The sequence below is a fragment of the Stegodyphus dumicola genome, chromosome 7 (genome assembly GCF_044657685.1).
Source record: "Stegodyphus dumicola isolate Sdum_Otavi_A_Nest chromosome 7, ASM4465768v1".
In the NCBI taxonomy this organism is placed as follows: Eukaryota; Metazoa; Arthropoda; class Arachnida; order Araneae; family Eresidae; genus Stegodyphus; species Stegodyphus dumicola.
Window position 1 is genome coordinate 7,746,374 of NC_140774.1, and position 27,753 is coordinate 7,774,126.

A 27,753-nucleotide genomic window follows, 5' to 3' on the forward strand; every position below is an offset into this window, starting at 1 on the left:
TTAGCTGAAGCAGAGGCCAAAGTAGTGTGTTGGGGACAGTACCTCGCCCCTCAACTACCAGGACCCTTCATTCCAGCGACACGGGTCTCCACGCACGGCAAACACGAGGGCAGTTTTCTCGCCACTCAAAAACTAGAAACAAGATCTGTTCCAGCCTCTCGTGACGAGCCCGAAACTCCGTAGAGAGAAACCACAAGGGAGAAGGGAAGGGAAAAAGTTCCAGCCAAGAGGAGAGGAGACAGAAAAGAGGATAGATCACTGGGGCTCCAGGATCGTGACACCCGTCTCATCAAGATGATCCCCTGAAGGGCTAGGGTACCTCGGGATTGCCACACCCGTACTCACAAAAGTTAGCCCCCTGAGGGTAAGTAGTAATATTGAAAATAAAAGTTTAGCCTTGTAAAAGCAGTTGAAATTGAAAATAGATGTTAGAATGCACATTTTAACAAGAAAAATTTTAAATGCAAATTTAGAATATATATTTAAACAGTGAAACTGAAAATAAATAAATAAACAGGCATATTTTTAGCAGTCATACTGAAAATACAAATTACAAGCTGTAAAATTGAAAATAGGAGCTTAGAGTACATGTTTAAATTAAAAACATGAAAATAGGAGTTAAGAATGCCTGTTTAAATTAAAAGTAAAGAAAAGTTTGAAAATACACAAGTACATGGAGGCATATTTTAAGCAGCAGTATTGAAAATGCAAGTTTTGAGTTGTAAAACTCAGCATAAACAGGAGTTCAGCATACATGTTTAAATTAAAAATAAAAGAAATGCTGGAAATTTAGTAAAGTTTACAAAATCATGGTAAATTTACAAAGAAATCCTACTCTCTGTCCAATTTATGTCCCTTACAATTTCTAGAAATTTGTTGAATATATCAATATTTTGCTCCTTGCAAGATTTAGTGAAAATATAAAAAGCCAAATAAAATTTAAAATCTGTTTGCCGATTATGTGTTGGCAAGGAGCTTTTTACATGTCTCCATGTATTTTCTATTGTGTTTGTATGGCACCCCGTTTCTGAATCAACAAAATGCAAACTATGATTTACTTTCAAATGCTCAAAACCCTCTCTACTTAAACAATCATAGCTTTTCCAACTATCAGAATAAATTATGGTCCCTGGCTTAATCCACTCCTTAATAATGCCCAATAATGTTCTCTCACTCCTATCGTGGACAGCTACCAAAAATAGTTTGCCAGAATCTCTCTCAACCCCTCCAAAAACCCACTGCCCCTCAACTGCATGCCCTCTATTGTGTTTCCGTTTTCCAAATTTACTTTCATCTACTTCTACTATTTTGCCAATACCACCTATTTTTTCCGATGATAGTTCTATATAATCTAAAATAGTTTCGTTTCTAAATTGCCTCCAGTCTGCTAATGTATTAGAAGCCAAAAAGTACTCTTCTTCAATAGCTGCAGTTTTATTCCCTCTAAGTATTTCGTATGTTAAAAAAAAAAAAAAAAAAAATCATCTATCCTCAGCTTACTGTTACAAAACCATGATCCATATCTAATTGACTTCTGAGATCCACATTCCTTTCCTGCCGTCACTTTCCTACACATCCACATAAAACCATTTGACTTTGACTTTTTAGCTTTAAATTTCATTTCGGAATTACATTTCTCACATATAAATCCCCCCTTTATCAAGCCTGCTTCCTTTAAAAAAGTCTAAGAATAATTGCTGATTTTGACATAAATGCACAAGAAACAATCTATTGGCTACACCACGCTTTCCTAAGGTCATCCTTAAATTTGAAAATTCAAATTTTAAATTCCCCTTTAATACTCTCTGAAACTTCTCTACAACGCTTAACACAGATGGCATCTTAATCTAAAAATATAGAGAAATAAAATAGAAATAATAGGGGAAAAAAAAAATCAGTACAACCAGTTTACTCAGTCAACTTCTTCTGCTCCAGCAAAGAAAATGGCACTTTCCAGTTTAAAACATGCGGGAATGCGACAGGGTTTCCGTAGTGGAGTATTCTAGAATTTACTGGGTTACCAGAAAAACAGTGCGCCACAAGTGTGCCAAGCTGAAAATCGCCAATGGGGTCCTATACTCAAGCTGTACCGGATTTGCAAAGCAAAAGCATGTTTCGATGTATATCAAACAAAAAGTGAAATTGCTGCAAAAAATGGATATGCTGCAAGGCATATCCATCTTAAAATTATGCGAGGAGTATGGCATTGGATGACACAAGAGAAAAGAAAAAGGAATTTCTTGAATTTTTCCTGGAAGCACTTTAAACAACTTGCATTGAAAGAAATGTTTAATAAAGTAAATAAATACTAAGCTTTTTTTTTGTAAGTTTTGATACCCTTCAGATCATAATTGCTCTTTATTTCATAAATTACGGTTTCATATTTTTAATTTTATAATTTCTGCTTGCCATCTTACCAGATTTAAATTGCTGATCTATAATCCGGAAAACCCCATAATCCAGAATCGCTGAAGTCCCGACGAGTCCGGATTAATAATTCATAATGATTACTGTACTAAAAGTAATCTGACTCATGAATGAGTGGTGGTAGCTGTAGAATTTTTGGCATGTGACTTAAAAGGTTATTTTGTGCCATCTATATAAATTGGAATATTTTATCTGCTGTATGCACTAGGTCATGAAGAGATTGAAATTCACAAAATCCTTTAAAAAATTTGTTGTATGGTGTTCAGTATGTTTTCGATAAAATTCATGCAGGTACCTGGTAAGAGTTCCAATAGTAAAACTGGAGATTATGAGCCAGTTTGGTGCATTTTGCAAAGGTAGCTATGTGTCACTCTAGTGTGACCAATTCTGAGGCGAGTCAAAAGAACTTCGTCCTTACGATTTTTGGTTAATTCCCAGTGCTCAATTCTAGGTTTTACATGTCTTAATTTATTTTGAAGCTGAATATCCCAAAGTTGCTGCCATTTTTTTCGGATCTTCTGTTTCACAACACAACAGATGTCTCCAAAAGGGATGAGGCGACTGGACAGTTCAACAGCACATTTCGCTGTGATATCTGCCAGCTCATTATTACTCAGGCAGCTATGCTCTCCATTTCTAGAACATCAGGAAAATTAATGAAATATTCGAAACCGTGGTGGAATCGCGACTGTCATGAAGCACTGAAAAAACAGAAAAGAGCATGGGGAATTTTTCGTAGGTACCCAACTCTACGAAACCTGATGGCATTTAAAAGAGCCAAAGCAAATGCACGAAAAGTAAGGAGGCAGAGCCAGAGGGATTCCTAGATTTCGTATGTGTCATTAATAACATTCTCTACGCCTAGTAAGCGGGTTTGGGAGAGAGTCAGAAAAGCATGCGGTATATACAGTCAAAAGTCGTTAATCCGGACTCGTCGGGACTTCGGCGATTCCGGTTATCGATTTTTCCGGATTACAGATCATCAGTTTAAATCTCGTAAAATGGCATGCAGAAATTCTAAAATTAAAAATATGAAACCGTAATTTATGAAATAAAGAACAATTATGATCTAAAGGGTATCAAAATTTGCAAAAAGAAAAAGCTTAATATTTATTTGTTTACTTTATTAAACATTTCTTTCAATGTAAGTTGTTTTAAGTTTTGCTTCGTTTCATGTGATAATACTTTCTCTTTAATTCTATTAAACAGACATAATTTCTTGTTCAGTTACAAAGTTCCGCTGTTCAAGTCCTATAATTGCTGTGTTAAGAACACCGACTAATTTGTCAATCGAAATTTTTTCGTTTCCAACAACCTCTGTTACTTTTCTTCGCTATCGAAAGCGAATTATAATGATGAGGAACTTGTTTTAAATCATATCAAAGATGGAGCATATCGAGATGAAATACTACATTTGGTAAGGAATAATAAGCCAAATAAAAACATCTGCGCAAGATAAGGATAGTGCTGACAAATCAACTTCCAATTCATTACGCGCGGCGTTCCCCCCGCCGAGCAGCGTTAAATTGATAAACAGATTTCGGATTTCAAAACATACTTTCGCTTTAGATCCTTTACATGTTAACAAATATATATCGGAAATTCTATTTGATATAATCGAAAGTTTAAGCTTACTTTTATAAAATTGCTCTTACAGTCTGCAAAAAATAATAAGCTGGATCCAATTCGAAAATTAAGGAACAACGCAATCATCAACATTAACTGAAATAGATAATTTTAGCTTATATGTCCATTATACATAAAACGTGCACGCAAAAACGTATTCTGCACTTGCGCACACTCATATGCGCAGTCGTAAAAGGTCTTACGCGCACACGTAAACGCCTATGCGCATGTGTCAACGCGGCGCATGCGCAGAAAGTTTTTAGTTTTGAGGTCCGGATTATAGATCATTCCGAATTATGGGTGTCCGAATTAACGACTTTTGACTGTATACGGACCACTCACTTTCCTTTTTGGAAAAAGATGGCCGAGTGATTAGCTCTATAGAAGAAATTGCGAATACTATTGGTGAGACATTTGCTGCCATTTCTTCCAGCCGAAATTACTCACCTGCATTTCTTTCTATCAAGCAACGCTCTGAGAAAAATCCCATCGCTTTCAACTCTTCCAACTTTGAGCCTTATAGTAGAGATTTTACGGTGCTAGAGTTAAAGTGAGGTTTGTTACAGACACATAGGTCTTCTCTGAGTCTTGATGGTGTGAATAATGAAATGCTAAAACATCTGTTCTATAAGTTACTGAATGCCCTTCTCACGCTTTACAATAGAGTGTGGAAGGATCATATTTTCCCCAGTGCATGGAGGAGAGTTATTGTAATTCCTGTTGCGAAGCCAGGGTAAGATCCAAGGAACCCCTCCAACTATCGGCCAATTGCCCTTACCATTTGTGTATGCAAACTGTTTGAAAAGATGGTAAACAGCCGCCTAGTCTACTTCTTGGAAAAGAATAATATTATATCGCCTTATCAAAGTGGTTTTCGAAAGGGGAGAACAACGTAGATAACATGCTCCTCTTAGAGACATCCATTCAAAAAGCATTTGTAAGAAGAAGCCACCTTGTCTCGGTATTCTTCGATATTGAGAAAGCTTATGAGAAGGCATGGAGATACGGTATACTTCGGGATCTTCACGAGAGTGGCTTGCGCGGCAGCCTACCAATTTTCATTCAGAATTTCTTGAATACTAGAACTTTTCAAGTAAGGATTGGCTTGGTTTTTTCGGATGTTTTTCAACAGGAAGAGGGTGTGCCACAAGGCTGTGTGCTTAGTGTAACGCTGTTCAGTTTAAAAATAAATTCTGTAATAAAAGAACTTCCTCCCACCATCTTGGGATCACTACATGTAGATGATTTACAGATTAGCTGTCGAGGGGCAGACATGAGATACGTAGAGAGGCAACTGCAGATGGCTCTGAATAAGATCCAAGAATGGTCAGACAAACAGCGATTTATATTTTCGAAACAGAAAACATTGTGCACTTTTGTAGGAAGCGCGGTCTCCATCCTGAACCTGAGTTATATCTGAATGGTACAATTATTCCAGTTGCGCCGGAAGTAAAATTTTTAGGAGTGACGTTCGATCGAATATTGAGTTTCCTTTCTCATGTTTTAAACCTGAGAATGAGGTGTCTAAAAACACTAAATATTTTAAAAGATTTGGCAAACACCTCGTGGGGTGCAGAGCGTTGCTCCATGCTTCGCATTTACAGAGTGCTTATCCGCTCTAGACTGGACTATGGCTCAGTTGTTTATGGATCCGCTCGGTCATCTGGTTTGTTAAAACTGGATCCTGTTCACCATCAAGGTCTGCAGATTTGTTCAGGAGCTTTCAGGGCTTCTCCTGTACAAAGCCTATATGTTGACTCTAACGAACCATCATCTTATCTGAGGCATGAGCAATTGTCCCTTTTGCAATATTTTAATATTCTATCCCAACCTGAACATCCCAATAAGCTGTGCTTACTTGATAATGAGTGTAACGCATTATTTGAAACACGTCCATTCTGTGTTCCTACTTTTCTTTTCTGATATGCACTCCCAAGCAGTACAGAATTTTGAAATTCCACCTTGGGAAAATTCACGGATCCTGCTTGTTGATGTTTTCAAACATCATGTAAAGGCGAGCACTAACGAGATCGTTTACAGACAACTCTTCGCTGAGCACAGGCACAGGTATAGCAGTTTTTATCCGATATACACAGATGGATCAAAGTCAAATGATTATGTCGGGATGGCTTTTGTATTTGAAGATTACATTGAGGGCAGATGACTGCACCATGCTTTCTTAGTCCTAACATCTGAACTAACTGCAATATATTACGGTCTTTTGTACATCTCAAAACTCTGCCACAAAAAGTTCATAGTTTATACAGACTCGTATAGTGCTCTTAAATCCTTGGAAGCTTTTCCCAACACTCAGAATCCTGTGGTAGTGGATGTTCTCAAAATTCATATAAATTTAATGATTCGAGGATATGAAGTCCTGCACTGCTGGGTTCCTGGACATGATGGAATAAAGGGAAATGAGCTTGCAGACATCGCAGCCAAATATGCTGTTGAACCATCCACTCGCCTAGAGACATCTGCTGTGTCATCAAGGGGAAGATACGGAAAAAATGGCAGCAAATTTGGGATGTTCAGCATCACAAGAAGTTAAGAAACATGAAGCGTAGAATTGAGCATTGGGATTTTGCTGGAAATCGTAAGGAGGACGTACTTTTGACTTGCCTCAGAATTGGTCACACTAGAGTTACACATAACTATCTTCTCAAATCTGAAAATGAGCCTGTTTGTTTTAATTGTAATGTTTGCTTATCTGTTAGTCATAATTTAATTGAGTGTCCATGTTTTAATAGTCTTCGCCAGAAATATTTTAATAGCTGTGACTTACCTCTCGACTGTTTAATCGGAAGAGAGGTCAATTGTAATTTATTTCATTATTTAAAAGAGACTTGTCTTTTATTACCAAATGTAATTTGTTTTGAAAACTGTGTCTTGAATTTTAATGTGTGCTTTTAACTTTTGTTTATATGACTTCATCCTCTGGATCTGGTACATTTGTCTACTTGTTTTTATTTATTGAATTTTAATGTCATCAATTGTAATCATCCCATCAAACCATTGTGTTTGGCGCATCATAATCATCTTTGGTTTTTGCGCCATAATCACTCACTCACCCCCCTTCTGGCGAAATGCATAAGATGTCTCCTTTCGTAATAAACAAATACATCCAGTCTTGTATTGGTCAGCCGAGAAATACAAAGCGTCTCCGCTTCGCAGACTTGCTTATTGATACAACCTCAGCCACCCATTCTGCTTCTTTACTCCAGATAACTAAACTTGGGCAAGCGAATGTCACTGTAACACCACATAAGTCACTGATCTATTGTCGTGGTGTAATCTCGGAATTTGACCTTCTGTATGTTTCTGAAGAAGAGATCACTTCTGAGCTATCCGACCAAAATGTCTGCGGTGCAAGGCAGATCAAGATGCGTAAAGAAGGTAAGTTGATAGACACGAAACACGTGATCCTTACTTTCAACACGGCTGATCTGCCTAAGAATATTAAGGCCGGATATCTAAATATTCCTGTAAGACCTTATATTCCAAACCCTATGCGATGTTTCCAATGCCAGCGTTTCGGCCATTCTAAGACGTGTTGTCGTGGCAGCCTCACATGCGCCCGATGCTCACAGATTGGCCACGATTCTGATAATTGTACCGCTGCGCCTTTGTGTATAAATTGCAAAGGTGACCACCCAGCATTTTCTCGCTTGTACCCAAAATGGAAATCGGAAAATGAAATCCAGACTACAAAAGTTACTAGGAACATCTCTTACGCGGAAGCCAGAAGATTATGCCAGGGCACACAGCTTCGACCAAATACATAATACGCCAGTGCTGTTAAATCATCTCGTACAGTTGCCACCCAAACATCAATAGGCACACAGAACCTACCAAATAAAACCCAACCGTCTGCATCCAACAAGAAAGAAGGAAATGCAACCCATATAGTACAAGAAAAAAAGAAACAGTTATTCAAAGTAAGCCCAAAACTGCCACACAAAAAATATGAAATAAAAATATAAGTAACAGCAATAGCTCTCTCGATGAGATGATTTTTGAATCTGCGAATTCAGACTTTATGGAAGTAGAAGAGGGTCTGGAATTTCCCAGGCATCTACTTCCACGAAAAACAAAAGAACAGCACCGAAAAAACAAAAACCATTCATAATGGCCATCCTCGTGTCATCGAACTGTCGCGGTTTCCACCGAAATTTCCTTGACATCAAAGCTTATCAATGCTTATCATCCTGTGTGCTTGGCAATACAAGAGATGAACCTGGAACCTGATCAACATGCAAAACTTCGGAGGTTTTCTCTCGTCAGGAAGGATAACCTTGCAGGTGAGCGTGCCAGTGGAGGTGTATGTCTCCTCACCTCACTGGACTATAATTCAAGTTTCTTTCCTCTGATGACATCTCTCAAAGTTGTCGCTGTACAAGTAAATTTTGATATTGTAGTTTCAGTCTTTTCTCTTTATTTGCCTCCTAATGAGCACATTGATCAGCAAGATTTAAATAATCTAATAGAGCAGCTGCCTGAGCCTTTTATCCTAATAGGAGATTTTAACGGCTATAGTCCACTCTGGGGAAGTAAAGATACAAATTCCCGAGGAAGACAAATAGAGGAGATGATCGAAGATCATAGCCTTTGTTTCCTGAATAATGGGCAGGATACTTACTTCCATGAGCCTTCAAGGACATTCTACACTCTCGACCTTGCTATCTGTTCACCATCTCTGTCGCTTTTTTGCACTTTTAGTGTCGGAAATGACCTGTACAATAGCTATCGTTATCCCATTTTTGTATCACTTGAACGAAGAGGAGTAAACCCCGTGTCGAGAGCCCCTCGGTTTATTCTGGACAGGCAGACTGGGAACTCTTCTCTTCCGTTGCAGAGCTGAGAGAGAAAATGGGAGAAGATGTGCATATCGATGACGCTGTTGAAGCTGTTGCTAATACTATTATTATTCAGGCAGCTATGCTTTCGATTCCTAGAACATCAGGAAAAATACTAAAATATTCGAAACCGTGGTGGAATCGCGACTGTTATGAAGCACTGAAAAAACAGAAAAAAGCACGGGGTACGTTTCGTAGATATACAACTCTGCGAAACCTCATAGCATTTAAAAGAAGCAAAGCAAATGCACGAAAAGTAAGGAGGCAGAGCCAGAGGGATTCCTAGATTTCGTATGTGTCATCAATAACATCCTCTATGCCTAGTAAGCAGGTTTGGGAAATTATTCGAAAAGCATGCGGAATATATAAAGACCACTCACTTTCCTTTTTGGAAAAAGATGGCTGAGTGTTTAGCTCTGTAGAAGAAATTGCGAATACTGTTGGTGACACATTGCCCTTACGAGTTGCGCGTGCAAGCTGTTTGAAAAAATGGTAAACAGCCGCCTAGTCTAGTTCTTGGAAAAGAATAATATTATATCGCCTTATCAAAGCGGTTTTCGAAAGGGGAGAAGAACCGTAGATAACATACTCCTCTTAGAGACTTCTATTCGAAAATCATTTGTAAGAAGAAGCCACCTTGTCTCGGTATTCTTCGACATTGAGACAGCTTATGATAAGGCATGGAGATACGGTATACTTCGGGATCTTCACGAGAGTGGCTTGCGCGGCAACCTACCAATTTTCATTCAGAATTTCTTGCACAGTAGAACTTTTCAAGTAAGGATTGGCTCTGTTTTTTCGGATGTTTTTGAACAGGAAGAGCGTGTGCCTCAAGACTGTGTGCTTAGTGTAACGTTGTTCAGTTTAAAAATAAATTCTGTATTAAAAGAACTTCCTCCCACCATCTTGAGATCAGTATATGTAGATGATTTACAGATTAGCTGTCGAGGAGCAGACATGAGATACATAGAGAGGCAATTCCAGATGGCTCTGAATAAGATACAAGAATGGTCAGACAAACAGGGATTTACTTTTTCGAAACAAAAAACTGTGTGCTTGCACTTTTGTAGGAAGCGAGGTCTCCATCCTGAACCTGAGTTATGTCTATATGGTACAATTATTCCATTTACGCCCGAAGTAAAATTTTTAGGAGTGACATTCGACAGAAAATTGACCTTCCTTTCTCATGTTTTAAACCTAAGAAAGAAGTGTCTCAAAACACTAAATATTTTAAAAGTTTTGGTGAACACCTCCTGGGGTGCAGAGTGTTGCTCCATGCTTCGCATTTACAGAGCGCTTGACCGCTTTAAACTGGACTATGGCTCAGTTGTTTACTGATGGCCGAGCGGATCCATATTGTTAAAACTGGATCCAGTTCACCATCAAGCTCTTCGGATTTGTTCAGGAGCTTTCAGGACCTCTCCCGTCCAGAGCCTGTACATTGACTGTAACGAACCGTCACTTTATCTGAGGCGTGAGCAATTGTCCCTCTTGCAATATTTTAATATTCTATCCCAACCTGAACATCCCAATAAGCTGTACTTACTCGATAATGTGTGTGTAACACTTTATTTGAAATACTTCCATCCTGTGTTCCTACCTTTCCTTTAAGAATTCGCCCTGTCATTGTGAACATTCCCTCTCTTATATGCGCCCCCAAGCTGTACAGAATTTTGAAATTCCACCTTGGGAAAATTCACGGATTCAGATTCTTGATGTTTTCAAACATCACGTGAAGGCAAGCACTAACGAGATTGTTTACAGACAACTTTTCGCTGAGCACAGGCACAAATATAACAGTTATTATCCGATATACACAGATGGATCAAAGTCAAATGATCATGCCGGAATGGCTTTTGTATTTGAAAATTACATAGAGGGCAGATGCCTGCACCGTGCTTTCTCAGTCCTAACATCTGAACTGACTGAATATATTATGGTCTTTTCTACATCTCAAACCTCTGCCACAAAAAGTTCATAGTTTACACAAACTTGGATAGTGCTCTTAACCCTTTAACTGTCAAGTTATTTTGATGATTTGGGTACACAAATTGTCAAATTTTTTTATTGCAAAAATCAAATGTTTAGTACAAAATAAAATATACTTAAGTAGTTCAAAACTGATATTTTGAAGTACATGGGTAAAATTTTTAAAGTTTTGTAGCCACTGCATAGTTGCTTGAGGCAGCTGCCACTCAACATGGCAGTTGTAAATTTCGCTTCTAGTGGAACATTATTTTCTAAAAATGAAAAAAATCAATTATTTTCTAAAAAATAAATAAATACTCGTATAAGTGAATACCTATTAGTAGATCAGTAATTCAGTCTTGTGTGGTACAACTGGAAACACTTTTCCAAGCACAAACCAACTCCACAATCACTACACCAGAATCGTGTTTCCTTCCTTATCTTTTCCGCATTTTTATCCTTTTTCGAACAACACTCTTTGCACTGTCTTCTAGTCGCACGTTTCGCAGGAGTAGGAGGAATATGGGATATAAAATGTCGTTCAGTAATACGGGCAGGGTTATCTATTGTAGGTGTTCTGCTAACATTCTTTTGTCCAGAAGCTTCGTCATCATATTTATGTAAAAGCTCTTCTACAACTTGAATTCGAAATTGTAAAAATGTAATACGTTTCCCTACTACATTTTTATAGAGCAAATATGAGTTCCAGACAACCTTGTCTAGTAAATGTAAAAGTATCTTTTTGTAATATCTTTTCTGATGTTTCGGATTGTTGGATGAAAGGATATTTCCTGATCACAGCGATCTACACCACCCACAGTTAGACTGTAATTAGAAACAATCTTCGGCTTGAGTATATCTCGATTTTTTTATTTTTGAGGCTGACCATGGAAGTATCATGAATACTGCTCATCAAACACACATCCTTCATCTTCGGTTGAAGAATCTAAATCATCTATATAACGTTTCAAAGAATTGGACGTCATTTTACAACAAAAAGATCCCGTGCACTTTGCACCAAAGAACTTATAACCTCTAACCTTTGAAATCTTCAGTAAAGTGCTGTCATCTATTAAATTGAGCGCATATTAACTTTTCCCGAGATACAGTCGGGTTTGACAAAGAGATGAAGCCGAAATAAACGTCTCCCGATATATATTCGGGTATAACAATACGATGCACTAAAAAAAAATTACCCCGAGTAATACTCGGGCGTGACATTTTCGAACACCAATCTCGGGCATGGCAGTTAAAAGGTTAAATCCTTGGAAGCTTTTCCCAACACTCAAAATCCTGTGGTAGTGGATGTTCTCAAAATTCATATAAATTTAACGATTCGAGGTTATGGAGTCCTGTACTGCTGGGTTCCTGCATGCTGGAATAAAGGGAAATGAGCTTGCAGATATCGCAGCCAAATCTGCTGTTGAACTGTCCAGTCGCCTTATCCCTTTTAGAGATATTTGCAGTGTCATCAAAGGAAAGGTCCGGAAAAAATGGCAGCAAATTTGGGATGTTCAGCATCACAACAAGTTGAGAAACGTCAAGCCTAGAATTGAGCATTGGGATTTTGCTGGAAATCGTAAGGAGGAAGTTCTTTTGACTCGCCTCAGAATTGGTCACACTAGAGTGACACATAGCTACCTGTTAAAAGCTGAAAATGAACCTGTTTGTTTTAACTGTAATGTTTTTTTATCTGTTCGTCATATTTTAATTGAGTGTCCATGTTTTAATAGTCTTCGCCAGAAATATTTTAATAGCTGTGACTTACCTCTCGACCGTTTAATCGGAAGAGAGGTCAATTGTAATTTATTTTATTATTTAAAAGAGATTGGCTTTTATTACCTAATGTAATTTGTTTTGAAGACTGTGTCTTGAATTTTAATGTGTGCTTTTAACTTGTGTTTATATGACTTCATCCTCTGGATTTGGTACATTTATATACTTGTTTTTATGTCTTGTATTTTATTGTCATCAATTGTAATCATCCCATCTTGTGTTTGGCGCGTTATAATCATCTCTGGTTTTTGCGCCATAATCACTCACTCACTCGCCTCGATTTTAAAAGTGTGCTGTTGCTTTAGTTTTTTTTTCTTTTATACTTTATATGCTGAAATACGAATCCTGCGTTTGGCGTTTATAGCCCATAGAGCTTTGCGCCATAAATCTACCACTACTACTACTACTACTACTCTTACTACCAAACACCATTTGTTTGGCGCATGATAATCATCATTGGTTTTTGCGCCAAAAAACTCACTCACTACTACCAAACATCTGTAAACATTACAGGTATAATCTCTGTAAAGTTACTAAGAATATTCCTGTTTTGATTACTCAAATAATCCATGGCATCCCAGTTTCCACGACTTTTCGTAGTAACCTTACAGATTTTTTTTTACAGTGTAAGCGATACAAAATATTCGTCTAATCTGCCGGAAAAATCGAAGAGTAATAAAAATGTCTCTAATGGTAGAACATCTATCCCACTATATCGGAATAAAAAAAAAAAGTAATACAAAAATAAATAAAGTATTACAGAGCATCGAGAAGACGTTCATTTGTTTATATAAAATGATGCAGTTAAAGAGCCATTACATTACTCAACACCCATGAATTAACACTTGTGTATGTTCTTCTACGATCAGCTACTGAATCAAACATACATGATAAATGCTTTCTTTCATCTTGTTCATGTAGTAAAACTATAATAGATTTATACACTTGACATGCAAGTTCTTTATCTTTGATTAATGCTTGTATTTTTGCGCAGAATTTTTTCTACATGCCATGCACAAAGCAGTTTCTTTGGTCCTGCACCGAAAATGTCTACCCATGCATTGTAAAATGCAGGAGCATCATCTGACATAAAAATTTTAGGGGTAAAATTTTCCAAAATTCTTCCTTTAATAAGTGAAAAAAAATCTTTAACACTGATTTATCTTCTCGATTGCAAATAGAAAAGGCTACTGGGAAACCCTCATCATATTCATCTACAACTAATAAAGTTATTAAATTAAATTTATATTTATTAGTACCATGTATTGAATCAACGCACACAATATGTTTTTCAAAAGTTTTATCATTGCTAGCTGAATTGGATGTTGCATGCAAAGTAAAAAAAAAAAAAAAAAAATCTGTATTTAAATCTTTGAATTTCTCAGTTGCTTCAGTACCTTGAAACTTGTAACCTAGAACAGGGTTACTCATTTCATCATTTGACAATTCATTCAGAAGAAGGGCAACACCAGTTGCATCATTTTCATGCCTTTTAAAATCACTAAGTTTCATTGCACTTTGAATATTATACACTGACTACCAATAAGTATTTGGACACCTATGCAAATGACGATTTCTGCGGTCCTAAGGTACGTCGCGGATTCGCCGGCATATATCGTATAGGAAACAGCATCGGCTTTAGTCGCATGCAAGATGCCTCGCAGTTCGGAGCTCTCTGATTTCGAGAAAGGTATAATTATCGGGTATCACAAATGTGGCCGATCCTTAGGGGACATATCTAGCGATCTGAAATATCCAAAATCGACAGTGGCCTATGTGAGTAAGAAGTGGAAGATGAGCGGTGATTGTCGGAATGTGCCCCAAGTCGGCAGACCAACGAAAGTGGGAGATAGAGACCGACGAGTGCTGTCCAGAGAAATTCGGAAGAACCGCACCCAACTGATGGCCCTCATCCGCGAGGAGTTTCAGCAGGCATCCGGGAGTATTGTTTCAATGAATACCAGCCGTAAGGAAGCACATCTGCTTGGTTTTCATGGTCGTGCTGCTGTCCATAAGCCTTTGATCACAAAGTCCAACCGCGCTGCTCGGTTAATGTGGTGCAAAGCACATCGAAATTGGACCGTAGATCAGTGGAAACGAGTTCTTTGGAGTGACGAATCAAGGTTCACCCTTTACCGTTCGGATGGCAGGGTCTGGGTCTGGCGTCTATCTGGAGAACGTCTCCTGCCAGAATGCATTTTGCCAACAGTCAGGTTCGGAGGAGGTGGAATTATAGTCTGGGGGTGTTTCTCCTGGTATGGGCTGGGACCCTTGGTCCCCATTCATGGTAAGCTCAACTCCGATGCCTACTGCACTATTTTGGATGATAATGTGCTTACTACGTTGTGGCAGTTTTACGGGTTGGACCCCTGTTACTTTCAGGACGACAATGCCAGTTGTCATGTTTCGACGTTAACCAAGGCTTGGTATGGTGCCAATGGAGTTCATCGAATGGACTGGCCTGCCCAGTGTCTAGACCTGAACCCTATTGAGAACCTCTGGGACGAGTTGCATTGCCGAATTCAGGGTGCACTACCCGTGCAAAATCGGTGAAGGAACTTCTATGTCTTCTCCAAGCCGAGTGGAAGAAAATACCACTAGCTGTCATACAAAGACTTGTGGAAATTTTGCCCCGGAGGGTCTACGCTGTAATTACCTCTCGTGAGGGCTCTACCAACTATATTTGAATAAAGTTAGTTTTTCTTTTCTATCACAGGTGTCCAAATACTTATTGGTAGTTAGTGTATATATTCTGTCTGTTAACTAAATGAAATCTACTAGGCTTAAGAGATATTAGTATTTTATCTTGAATGCCTTTAAGAATTTCATCAGTACTAACTTTTTGTTCCAGTTTTGATGCTATGACTTGTTTTTCATTTTCTGTTAAGTATAACAAACCTACATTTTGTTGGTGACCATAATGTTGTGGGAAAAGCTCAATAGATAAGAAAGATACTATCATTTTTTAAAGTTACTGTCATTGTACAAGCACAAGACAACCCAATTTTCCTTGACTTTGCATTTATTCTAATATTTTCACTTTTTACAGAGTGGAAACCACTACAGTTACAATAAAAATACTGTTTCTGCTGATTATCAATACACTCTTTTTCACCATTTTTTAACAAAATTTATACTTTCTAGAGCTTCATAACTGTTTTTCCAATTCTTAAATTCTTCTACTGTTTGAAATGTCAGAACTTGTTTTGAAAATAAAGTGCCATGGCAAATTGTTAAATGTTGACACAAAGCTTTAGCAAACCAAAAAGACTGTTCACAAGCTGTTCAAAGCAAACGAAGCTTGTTTTTGAAGTAACTAGGAAAAAAAAAAAAAAAAAAAAAAAAAAAAATTTTAAGGAAGGGTAAATATTAATTTTAACAGACTATGAATAACTAACTATGAGTATAATTATATGCGACCATACCACCAAATGCAGACATTTGTGAAAATTAAGATTTTGCAAAATTTCTTTATTCATATTATATTTAGCTTCAGAGAGGTTGGAAGTGTAACCAGCAATTTTACACTCATCCTTAGGAGTCAGATTCAGGACTCATTTTACCCCTGACACACATCTGCTTGATGGCTATAAATATTTCAGCTGAGAGCCGCGGTCAAACAGAATGCTGTCTCTCACACCAACATTCCCCTCATTTTATGTTTCCACCCACTCATACCCTGATGCTCTCATTCTGTTTCTAGCATTATATGAATTTTCATCAGCTATTCTTTAAGTATATTTAATTTTTGTAATGTAAAAAAAACTTTCCTCCCCTACGATCAGAGCTAAAATTGGGTCGGAGCTCACCGGTGCTGGCTCTGGTGCTTAGTTTTTGAAATAAATCATAATTCTAGTCGGAATGCACGGAAGCTCTAAACAAGAAGGCTGCGGCACTTCTTTTATGTAACTGAATAGCGATTTCAGTAGAAATTTTATTTTTAGCAATAAAATTATATTATGAATCGCTTATTAAATTTAATTCATCTCTTAACATTTAATTTTAATTATTTAATTACTTTAATCTTTCATTATTTAATTACTGCAATAAATAATAATTAATTACCTAATAATTATCGATTAAATCATAATTACATAAATATTGATTAAATAGTAATTTATAAACATTAATTAAATAGCTATTAATTAATTTCATAATAATTAACCATTTAATTTTAAAATTATTAACCCTCTGGCTGCTCATTCCGCTATTTCCATAAGCAACTATAAATGTAGCAAAATCTGCTCATCCTGCGATTTCCGCGAGAATGTGTTTTCCTTCCTTTATTGAGGAGTGCAACCCGTTATTTCCCCGTTTAACCATTGAAATAAATGTATAAGTATTAGAGTTTAGTTTACGTTTTTGGCCAACAGATATCGTTAGTTGTCGAATAAATTATGGCATTTGATGTCACGTGGTGTTACCGCTCAAACTTCCCTTTTTGCCGCCTTTTTTTTTTTTACAGAAATGGCTGCTAAAAAGCGTTCAGCGATAATCTTGATTATTTAATTAAATTATTAATTAGATTTATTGATTAGATTAATAATTAGATTTATTGAATCTGGTGCAAAGATATGAAGTTGGACTTAACCCTGTTTTGAACTCTATCATATTAAACTGCATTTCTAAGGTATTTTTTTTATATTATACAATAAATAGAAATTAACTGTAATTTGAATGAATTTTTTGGTGATAACATCTGAAATTGGTTTTTCTAGCAACTTAGTTTCTCATTATAAACATCTATATAAAAAATATTTTCTAGAAAAAAAAGTTCATTTTTCAATTCTCCAATATAGACTGGTGTCCAAAAGTTAAACATAATTGATAATTATGTGAATAAAGAAGGAACTGTAAATCAGAATGGCGGGAAACGTGATATGCGAGTGTAAAATGGTTATAAAATAAGGAAGCAAATCAAAAGAACGAGAATAATTAATTTTATTATCCAAAGTAGCAGTTTGAAAGAAAACTGAGAATAGCAAGTGTTCACACATTAAAGAAAAAAAAAAAAAAAAAAAAAAAAAAAAACATTAAATAAATTAATGATGCTGCAATTTCATAAGGCGTGTGGCTAGGCACATTGCACAGCCATTTACCATACTTGAGATGATGAATGAGTTGTGGGCTTAAACAGTTCCAAGCTTCTTGGAGAGTTCTCTTCAGTTCTGTTGTAGGGTTTATATTTATTTTAACTAACATTTAGTTTAAGTTTAAGCTATCTTTCCTGTCAAGCTTTTTTTCCCTCAGGGGAAAAAAAGCTTGGGGGGCTCACTTTTGTGAGCTCAAACTCAGGGCTCACTTTTGTGAAAAGCTCAGGGGGCTCACTTTTGTGAGTACGGGTGTGGCAATCCCGAGGTACCCTAGCCCTTCAGGGGATCATCTTCTTGATGAGACGAGTGTCACGATCCTGGAGCCCCAGTGATCTTTCCTCTTTTCCATCTCCTCTCCTCTTGGCTGGAACGTTTTTCCTTCCCTTCTCCCTTGTGGTTTCACTCTACGGAGTTTGAGGCTCGTCACGAGAGACTGGAAGAGACCTTGTCTCTAGTTTTCAAGTGGCGAGAAAACTGCCCACGTGTTTGCCGTGTGTGGAGACCCGTGTCGCTGGAAAGAAGGGTCCTGGTAGTTGAGGGGCGAGGTACTGCCCCCAACCCCCAACACACTACTTTGGCCTCTGCTTCAGCTAAACGGCGGGCACCTTAGTCGTCCTCACGGGTGTCAATCGGTTGGTCACTAGTCCTTGTGTCAGTGGCTTGGTGTCAAGCTCTCGGGAGTACCTGCTTTCGGGAAAGCCGACTGTGGGGCTTTAGTTTGCGTATAGGTCCGGCTAGCCCTAACACAGGAATCTGTGTTCCCTTGTTGGGCTCCATGGCGGACGGGGCCGTCGGACCCGAATCTTATATTTTTTAATCATCAGTTCTATGTTTATTATTAAAACAAATGAAAATGACCGAAGTATTGAGGTAATTGATAAATCTCTTACGAAGAAAATACGTACCGATGCCGATGCCAAAGTAATTACTGATAGTCCACGCTTCCTTGTAGTCTCTAGTCCTGGCGAGCTGCAAAAGATGTCTCCGTTTGTAATAAATAAGTGCATCCTTTCTTGTATTGGTGCGCCGAGAAATATAAAGCGTCTCCGCTCTGGAGACTTGCTTATTGATACCACTACACCCACCCAGTCTGCATCTTTACTTAAAATAACCCATCTTGGACAAGCGAATGTCACAGTAACAGCACATAAGACACTGAATTATTGTCGCGGTGTAATATCGGAATTCGACCTTCTGTATGCTTCTGAAGAAGAGATTGCATCCGAGCTGTCTGACCAAAATGTCTGCGGTGTTAGGCGGATCAAGATGTGTAAAGAAAGTAAGTTGATAGATACGAAACACGTGATCCTTCAACACGCCTGCTCTGCCTAAGAATATTGAGGCCGGATATCTAAATATTCCTGTAAGACCTTATATTCCGAACCCTATGCGATGCTTCCAGTGCCAGCGTTTCGGCCATTCTAAGACGTCTTGTCGTGGCAGCCTCACATGCGCCCGATGCTCACAGATTGGCCATGATTCTGAAAATTGTACCGCTGCACCGTTGTGTATAAATTGCAAGGGTCAGCACCCAGCATTTTCACGCCTGTGCCCAAAATGGAAAACCGAAAAAGAAGTGCAGACTGTAAAAGTTACCAGGAACATCTCTATGCTGAAGCCAGAAAAATAGTTCAAAGCACACAGCTACGACCAAATACATCTTACGCCAATGCTCTTAAAAGATCTCGCACAGTTGCCACCCAAACATCAGTTAGTATGCAGACTCCACCAAACAAAACTCAACAGACTACAACCCTCATGGGGCTCACTTTTGTGAGTACGGGTGTGGCAATCCCGAGGTACCCTAGCCCTTCAGAAGATCATCTTCTTGATGAGACGGGTGTCACGATTCTGGAGCCCCAGTGATCTATCCTCTTTTCCGTCTGATCTCCTCTTGGCTGGAACTTTTACCCTTCCCTTCTCCCTCCTGGTTTCTCTCTACGGAGTTTGGGGCTTGTCACGAGAGACTGGAACAGACCTTGTCTCTAGTTTTTGAGTGGCGAGAAAACTGCCAACAATCGGCCAATTGCCCTTATGAGTTGCCTATGACAGCTCTTTGAAAAAATGGTAAACAGCCGCCTAGTCTACTTCTTGGAAAAGAATAATATTAGATCGCCTTATCAAAGTGGTTTTCGAAAGGGGAGGACTACCGTAGATAATATGCTCCTCTTAGAGACAACCATTCGAAAAGCTTTTGTCAGAAGAAGTCACCTTGTCTCGATATTCTTTGATATTGAGAAAGCTTATGATAAGGCATGGAGATAGGGTACACTTCGGGATCTTCATGAGAGTGGCTTGCGCGGCAACCTACCAATTGTCATTCAGAATTTCTTGAACGCTAGAACTTTTCAAGTAAGAATTGGCTCTGTTTTGTCAGATGTTTTTGAACAGGAAGAGGGTGTGCCTCAAGGCTGCGTGCTTAGTGTAACCCTGTTTATTTTAAAATAAACTCTGTATTAAAAGAACTTCCTCCCACCATCTTGGGATCTCTATATGTTGATGATCTGCAGATTAGCTGTCAAGGGGCAGACATGAGATACGTAGAGAGGCAACTGCAGATGGCTCTGAGTAAGATCCAAGAATGGTCAGACAATCAGGGATTTACTTTTTCGAAACAGAAAACATTGTGTGTGCACTTTTGCAGGAAGCGCGGTCTCCATCCTGAACGTGAGTTATATCTAAATGGTACAATTTTTCCTGTTGCGGCCGAAGTAAAATTTCTAGGAGTGACGTTCGATCGAAAATTGACTTTCCTTTCTCATGTTTTAAACCTGAGAAAGAAGTGTCTAAAAACACTAAACATTTTAAAAGTGTTGGCGAACACCTCATGGGGTGCAGAGCATTGCTCTATGCTTCGCATTTACAGAGCGCTTGTCCGCTCTAAACTGGATTATGGCTCAGTTGTTTTTGGATCCGCCCGGTCAACAGTATTGTTAAAATGGATCCTGTTCACCATCAAGCTCTGCGGATTTGTTCAGGAGCTTTCAGAACTCCTGTCCAGAGCCTGTATGCTGGCTCTAACGAACCATCACTTTATCTGACTCTTGAGCAATTGTACCTTGTGCAATATTTTAATATCCTATCGCAACCTGAACATCCTTATAAGCTGGGATTACTTGATAATGCGTGCAACACATTATTTGAAACATGTCCATCCTGTGTTCCTACCTTTGCTTTAAGAGTTCGCCCTGTTGTTGAGGAACATTCCCTCTCTGATATGCGCTCCCAAGCAGTACAGAATTTTGAAATCCCACCTTGGGAAAAGTCACGGATTCAGCTTCTTGATGTTTTTAAACATCACGGGAAGGCAAGCACTAACGAGATTGTTTACAGACAACTCTTTGCTGAGCACAGGCACAAATGATCTAAGTCAAATGATCATGTCGGGATGGCATTTGTATTTGAAGATTACATAGAGGGCAGATGCCTGCACCATGCTTTCTCAGTTCTAACATCTGAACTAACGGCGATATATTATGGTCTTCTGTACATCTCAAAGCTCTGCCACAAAAAATTCATAGTTTATACAGACTCGTATAGTGCCCTTAAAACTTTGGAAGCTTTTTCCAACACTCAAAATCCTGTTGTGGTGGATGTTCTGAAAATTCATATAAACTTAAAGATACGAGGATATGAAATTCTGTAGTGCTGGGTTCCCTGGCATACAGGAATGAAGGGAAACGAGCTTGCAGACATCGCGGTAAATTCTGCTGTTGAACTGTCCAGTCGCCTTATTCCTTTTAGAGACATCTGCTGTGTCATAAAGGGGAAGATCCAAAAAAATTGGCAGCAAATTTGGGACGTTCAGCTGAACAACAAGTTGCGAAATGTAAAGCCCAGAATCGAGCACTGGGATTTTGCTGGAAATCGTCAGGAGGAAGTTCTTTTGACTCTCCTCAGAATTGGTCACACTAAAGTGACACATAACTACCTTTTAAAAGCTGAGAATGAGCCTGTTTGTTTAAATTGTAATGTTTGTTTATCTGTCCGTCATATTTTAGTTGAGTGTCCCTGTTTTAACAATCTTCGTCAGAAATATTTTAATACCTGTGACTTACCTCTCGACCGTTTAATCGGAAGAGAGGCCAATTGTAATTTATTTTATTATTAAAAAGAGACTGGTTTTTATTACTTAATGTAATCTGTTTTGAGAATTGTGTCTTGGATTTTAATGTCTGCTTTTACCTTGTTTTTATATGACTGCATCCTCTGGATTAGGTACAATTGTCCACTTGTTTTTATTTATTGTATTTTAATTTCATAAATTTTGATCATCTCACCTTGTGTTTGGCGCGTCATAATCATCTTTGGTTTTGCGCCAAAAACCCCACTCACTCACTCACTCACTTTATGTTTCACTGAAAGTAAAGCACCTCTTGTATATTTAAGAAGTCGGCATTTCAATATTTAGCCTGGTACATACCAATGCAGGTAGGGAAATTGTTCCGACTTTAAATAGATGGTCTGTACATTCGAGTACAGAGAATATAGGGAAATTACAGCTTTCTCCAAAAAGTGCTGAAAACTTAACAGAATTCGTGGTTGAATAATTGGAAGCATGTGGATTAAATATATCTGAACTCTTTTTTGGTGATAAGAGGTTTGGCCTTGGTTGATGCCGTTTTTGTAGCTATTTAGTTGGGGCTTCATATAATTTTTTTGACTATAATCAACCAGTGCATAAAGCAGTGTAAAAACACGCTTGCAACTTGCAGGATTAGATCCACCAGGACACTCACAAATAGCAGTCTGAATCTATAATAAAATATATGAAAATTAATGAAATTCTGAGACCAACTATGCAAAGTTGTTACAATTTATTCAGTGTGTTTCAAAGTCCAATAATTTTTAAGTTATGAATCACACACACATTCATATAACAATAGCAGATAAGTTAAATATTTAAGTTTACATATAGAGACATTCTTGTGTTCATCTCATGCAGCCAATTAGTGTTCATTTATGAAAATGTTGAGGAAGTACAGTGGTGGCCAAAATCGTGGACACTTTTGGAAATTTTTATATTTTTGAACTTTGTATGCTTATAGAAAACGTTACGTTTCACAAAATGCAAACTTGTATATATCATTTTAAAGAGAAGTTATTACTGAATTCAATGCAAAACACAAAATTCAGTTATTTGCAATACAAAAAAAGTTAAACGATAATAGTTATCGATATCCATTAGATAGTGATGATTGCAGTGAGTTATCAGTACTTAGTAGGGTACCCTTTATTTTTGATTACAGCTTCACATCGACGTTTCATTGAGCTGACAAGAGTTTTAAGCTCTTCTTTCGTTATTACATGATGCCAGGAAACAATTATAGCCTCAATTAGTTCCCTTTTATTTGATGGGCGCCTCATTCGGACAAGAGTTTTCAAACGGTGCCACAAATTTTCGATAGACGTTTCATTGAGCTGAAAAGAGTTTTAAGCTCTCCTTTCGTTATTACATGATGCCAGGAAACAATTATAGCCTCAATTAGTTCCCTTTTATTTGATGGGCAGCTCATTCGGACAAGAGTTTTCAAACGGTGCCACAAATTTTCGATAGGATTGAGGTCAGGACTGTTTCCTGGCAATGACAAGAATTTAATCTCTTTGTACGAAACCACTCTTTCGATTTTTGGCCGTGTGGCAAGGAGCAGAATCCTGCTAAAAATAAACGAAGCATTGTTGGAAAAGAGATCTCTGATGAAAGGTAGAAGTTTTGGTTCTAGAATAGTGTCAATGTATTTTCTGGCATTCAGTGTCCCATAGATGACATGAAGGCGACCGATAGATACCATCTGCTGACATGCATGGCCAAATCATAACACTAACTGGGTTCTTCACAGTTGCTTGAATGCAGTCAGGATGTAGCTCTTCTCCTATTCTACGTCTTACATATTTTCGCCCATCACTACCGAATAACGATATCTTAGTTTCATGACTCCATATAACTTGTGACCACTGATCATCTGTCCAATTAATGTGTTCCTTTGCCTATTGTAGTCTTTTTTTTTTCGTTACTGAAAATTAAGATAAGGCTTTTTTCGTGGAATTCTACCTCTCAGTCCAACATCTGTTAATCTTGTCCTGATTGTTCTTGAACTGACAGAAACACCAGCATCATTCAGATCACTTCTGATGGCCGCTGATGACATTTTTCTATCTTGGAGACATAGTCCTTTATTCTTTCTTCTGTCATCAATAGATGTGGTTCACCTTTTTCGGCCTTTTCCTTCTTTGTTTTATATTGAATTTGTCTCCTGATATCGTAAACAAAACTTTCGGACTCCAGATGTAGTCACTGAACCACCCACCTGTCTTGCAATTTCATCACAGAAAAGACCACTTTCTCGTAACACGATAATATTACATCTCTTTCTAGGTGTCCAATCTACTCTTTTATTTGATGTCATTGCTTCTTGTAATTGCAGTGTATAAGAAACAGGTCCTTCTACAGAACAAAGCAAAATAATGAATTGTTTTCAAGTGTAAACATGATGTCAGCTTCTACTGGCAGTTACTAACATTTGATTGGTTCTCAAAACAAGGACAGTGATTGGCCAGGAAAGCTAGACATTACAAACCGCTTCATAATTGTGTTTTTTATTTATATTAAAGTACATAATATTTTTTTTATTGCAAATAATTGAATTTTGTGTTTTGTACTGAATTCAGTAATAAATTCTCTTTAAAATGACATATACAAGTTTGCATTTTGCGAAATGTAACATTTTCTATAAGCATACAAAGTTCAAAAACATAAAAATTTCCAAAAGTGTCTACAATTTTGGCCACCACTGTATTTTGTGTTTTGGAAATATGCAACATTTATATTTTTGTTACTATGCAAAATTATTTCAAAGCACCACAATGCAACTGTATATTCCAAAAACCCACCAGAATATGAGATGGTATTGACAGTTTAAGAATAATACTTGCCTTTGTAAAGGCAACAACTTTAGATGGCCAAGCATTTCTAAAGAAACAGTGTCGAAAAAGTTACAATACATGTTGGGAAGATTGGGATACTCATTTCTATGTACATCATTAAACCAGAACAACACACATTGAACATTTATAGTTTTATCAGTAAAATGTGGAATATTTCTACTTGATTTAAAATAGTATTAATTAACTTAATAGTTTTTTAATGATTTTCAGTACTTTTTTAAAATCTTATAAATCATTTGCAATAATTCTGTATACTGCAATAGGAAATACATAAAATAATGTTCATGTATGTTGTTCTACACTGAAAAAAAAAAAAAAAAAAAAAAAAAAAAAATGTAATTACTATAATAATTTTAAGTCACAATTTTATCAGCCTGACAAGCACAAGATGGTTTTAAAAAATGTTAGACTCAAATGTCTGGAACATTATAAATACAGTTGCCCTAAAATTATGTGACGGTAGTGATACTAATATGATACACAGTTCAAAATTAATACATAATTTTGTACCCCTTGAAATTTAATTGTTCATAACTGACTAAATCTATAGATAGCATGAACTTCAGATTAACATTTATTTTTTATATTACAGTAAAAATGTCAAAAAGAAAATTGTATTGGTTTGCACAACTGAGTTCGCTGTAATTCTAGCTATGAAATTAATAATTTTTTGATCATAGATATTTCTTTATTTTATAGTAGAAAGCGATTAAAAAAATACTACATTTATGCGTATTGATTAAAACTATATTATAACAGCCACATTATTAAAACACAACGTGACGAAATTAATAAAAATTCAGTGGTATAATATGTTCTCTATGGCACTGCAATTAATAAGAGAAAATTGGATTGGTGTTTATGTTTTTGCAAATAAGGAGATCTTGCGTGAATTCAACTATTTCAATAATTTAGAACAACTATGCTTAAACTATTAACAAATATTTACATTATTATGTTTGCATTTTAAAGCTTGGAAAACATTATTCAAGGTCTCGGGAATATTTTTCAATTACTGATATACACTTAATATTCCTAATAAAGTAAAACATGAATATTGGTAGGTATTATGCGTAAAAGAAAATTTATGAATCTTAAATCATTTTCTGCAGAAATTTGCACAGACGTTTTATAATTAACTGTTTTCTTCATTTGTGCCTTAACGCAGCTTACTATAAATACCTTACTATCTGACATTACTTCAAAATAAATGTTATTCACATGGTTTTCCTTGAACAAGAGAAGACCCTTTTTATTGACATCAAGAAAAGAGAAATTACTTCCAAGAGTACTTTTTAAATTTTTTCACAATAGCTGTCAATTTCTAGATTAGAAAAATCAATTAATTTTAGTGGTGCATCTGCTATAGACTCCATCGTAAACAGCGCACGTGCGGAGATTGTTGTCACTAGATCACGGGACCACTTTTTCCTCTTCTTCTCTTCCGGAATTTATCTCATTATCTTTATAGTTTGGAATATCTGGGTCGAGGTGCCCGAATTAGAAACGAATCAGCGACATATAAATAGTAAATTCGTGAAAACGATAGTGTGCTCTTCTTCCGAAGCAATTGTGTTGTGTAACCTGTGTTCATAATAATGGAAGAAAAAAATGAATTCGTTAAAGCGTGAAAAAAACTACCCTAAAGGGTAAAATCACCCGTTTAGAAACCTTTTTAGAATCGGTGGTTGAACCCATAAGTGAAAATATTATAACCAGATTAGAAGTAAAATTAGAAACTGTATGCACCGTCAAAAGATGTATAGCTAAATTACAAAAGGATTACTTCAAATTGCCTGTAAAAGTGGATATTAGTGAAGCAGAATCGGATTTAGAAGAGATGGAAATTCGTCTGGAAAAAATCGAAGTAAAATTAAAACTGTGGTTCAGAGGCCCATATTTAGAGTAAAGAAGCCATCAATTTAGGCCAACATACTTCATTTACACGAATAATGAATAAAAAGATCAGACAGCATATATTATCTCACCATCTCCGTACGCTCGAATGACGGATGTGTCGGGAGAAGAGACAGCCGCGCCAGCATAATTGATACGCATGCGCATAAGAAAAACGTTTCCTCGTTTCTACCCAACACACCCCTCCTACGAGCAGCATTTTTTCAATTCAAAAAAGAAATACAAACAATACATAACACATTAAAGAAATTAAGGAAACTATTTTCAATGTATACATTAATTTTTCTTCACTGACACTCTTAGTAAGAAAATCTCCTATCATATTATCAGTTTGTGAATATTTTAACTTAATCATATTGTCTTTTATTAAGTCTGTCCGTGTTATGAATGTTCTGGCGATATCAAATGTCCATATCCGGAGATAAATTATTTTAATCGTTTAATCAATATTAATAATGATTCCGTTACAGTAAAATAAATCAGCAAAAATAATGCAAGAGTTTATTTACACATATTCCACATGTACTCTCAACATATCATCTCAGAGACAGACAGACTCCCTCTTCTATTCGAAGTTACAGTTGAATTACAGTTAAAAACACAAGAATGAAAAATTACAAACTTAGACAATTAAATAAACAGTTAGAAAAATTTAAAAAAAAAAAAAAAAAAAAAAAAAAAAAACTGCAAATTAGTTTGCAAAATTTACAACCAGTATCTTTCCAATAAATCATTATTTTATAATGTATTATTATTTTTTCTACTAATTCATACTAGGAGGCAAGCCATCCTCGAAACTACGAATAAACTGCTTCCTGCATAGTGCAGCCATGTGGTGGTGAGATAATGAAATGAAAGTTGTTCTAACAAGTCCTTCATGGAATGGAAACGTGTCATGTGTCTGGATTTCGTCGAAGATCTGGCACAGTTGATCCAGTGGATAGCTGCTTGGCTGTCTGTATTCGAAACCACTGCACCATTCAAAAACCATTTAATCGGAAGAGAGGCGAATTGTAATTTATTTTATTATTTAAAAGAGACTGGCTTTTATTACCAAATGTAATTTGTTTTGAAGACTGTGTCTTTTGAATTTTAATGTGTGCTTTTAATTTGTTTTTATATGACTTCATCCTCTGGATTTGGTA

General features: G+C 37.0%; 1 long non-coding RNA gene across 1 annotated transcript; it reads left to right on the top strand.

Moving 5' to 3' along the window:
* Positions 1–27,753, top strand: LOC146996090 (uncharacterized). Its single transcript, XR_015041938.1, has 2 exons — positions 1–364; positions 27,386–27,753. It is a non-coding gene; the product is annotated as an uncharacterized LOC146996090 (long non-coding RNA).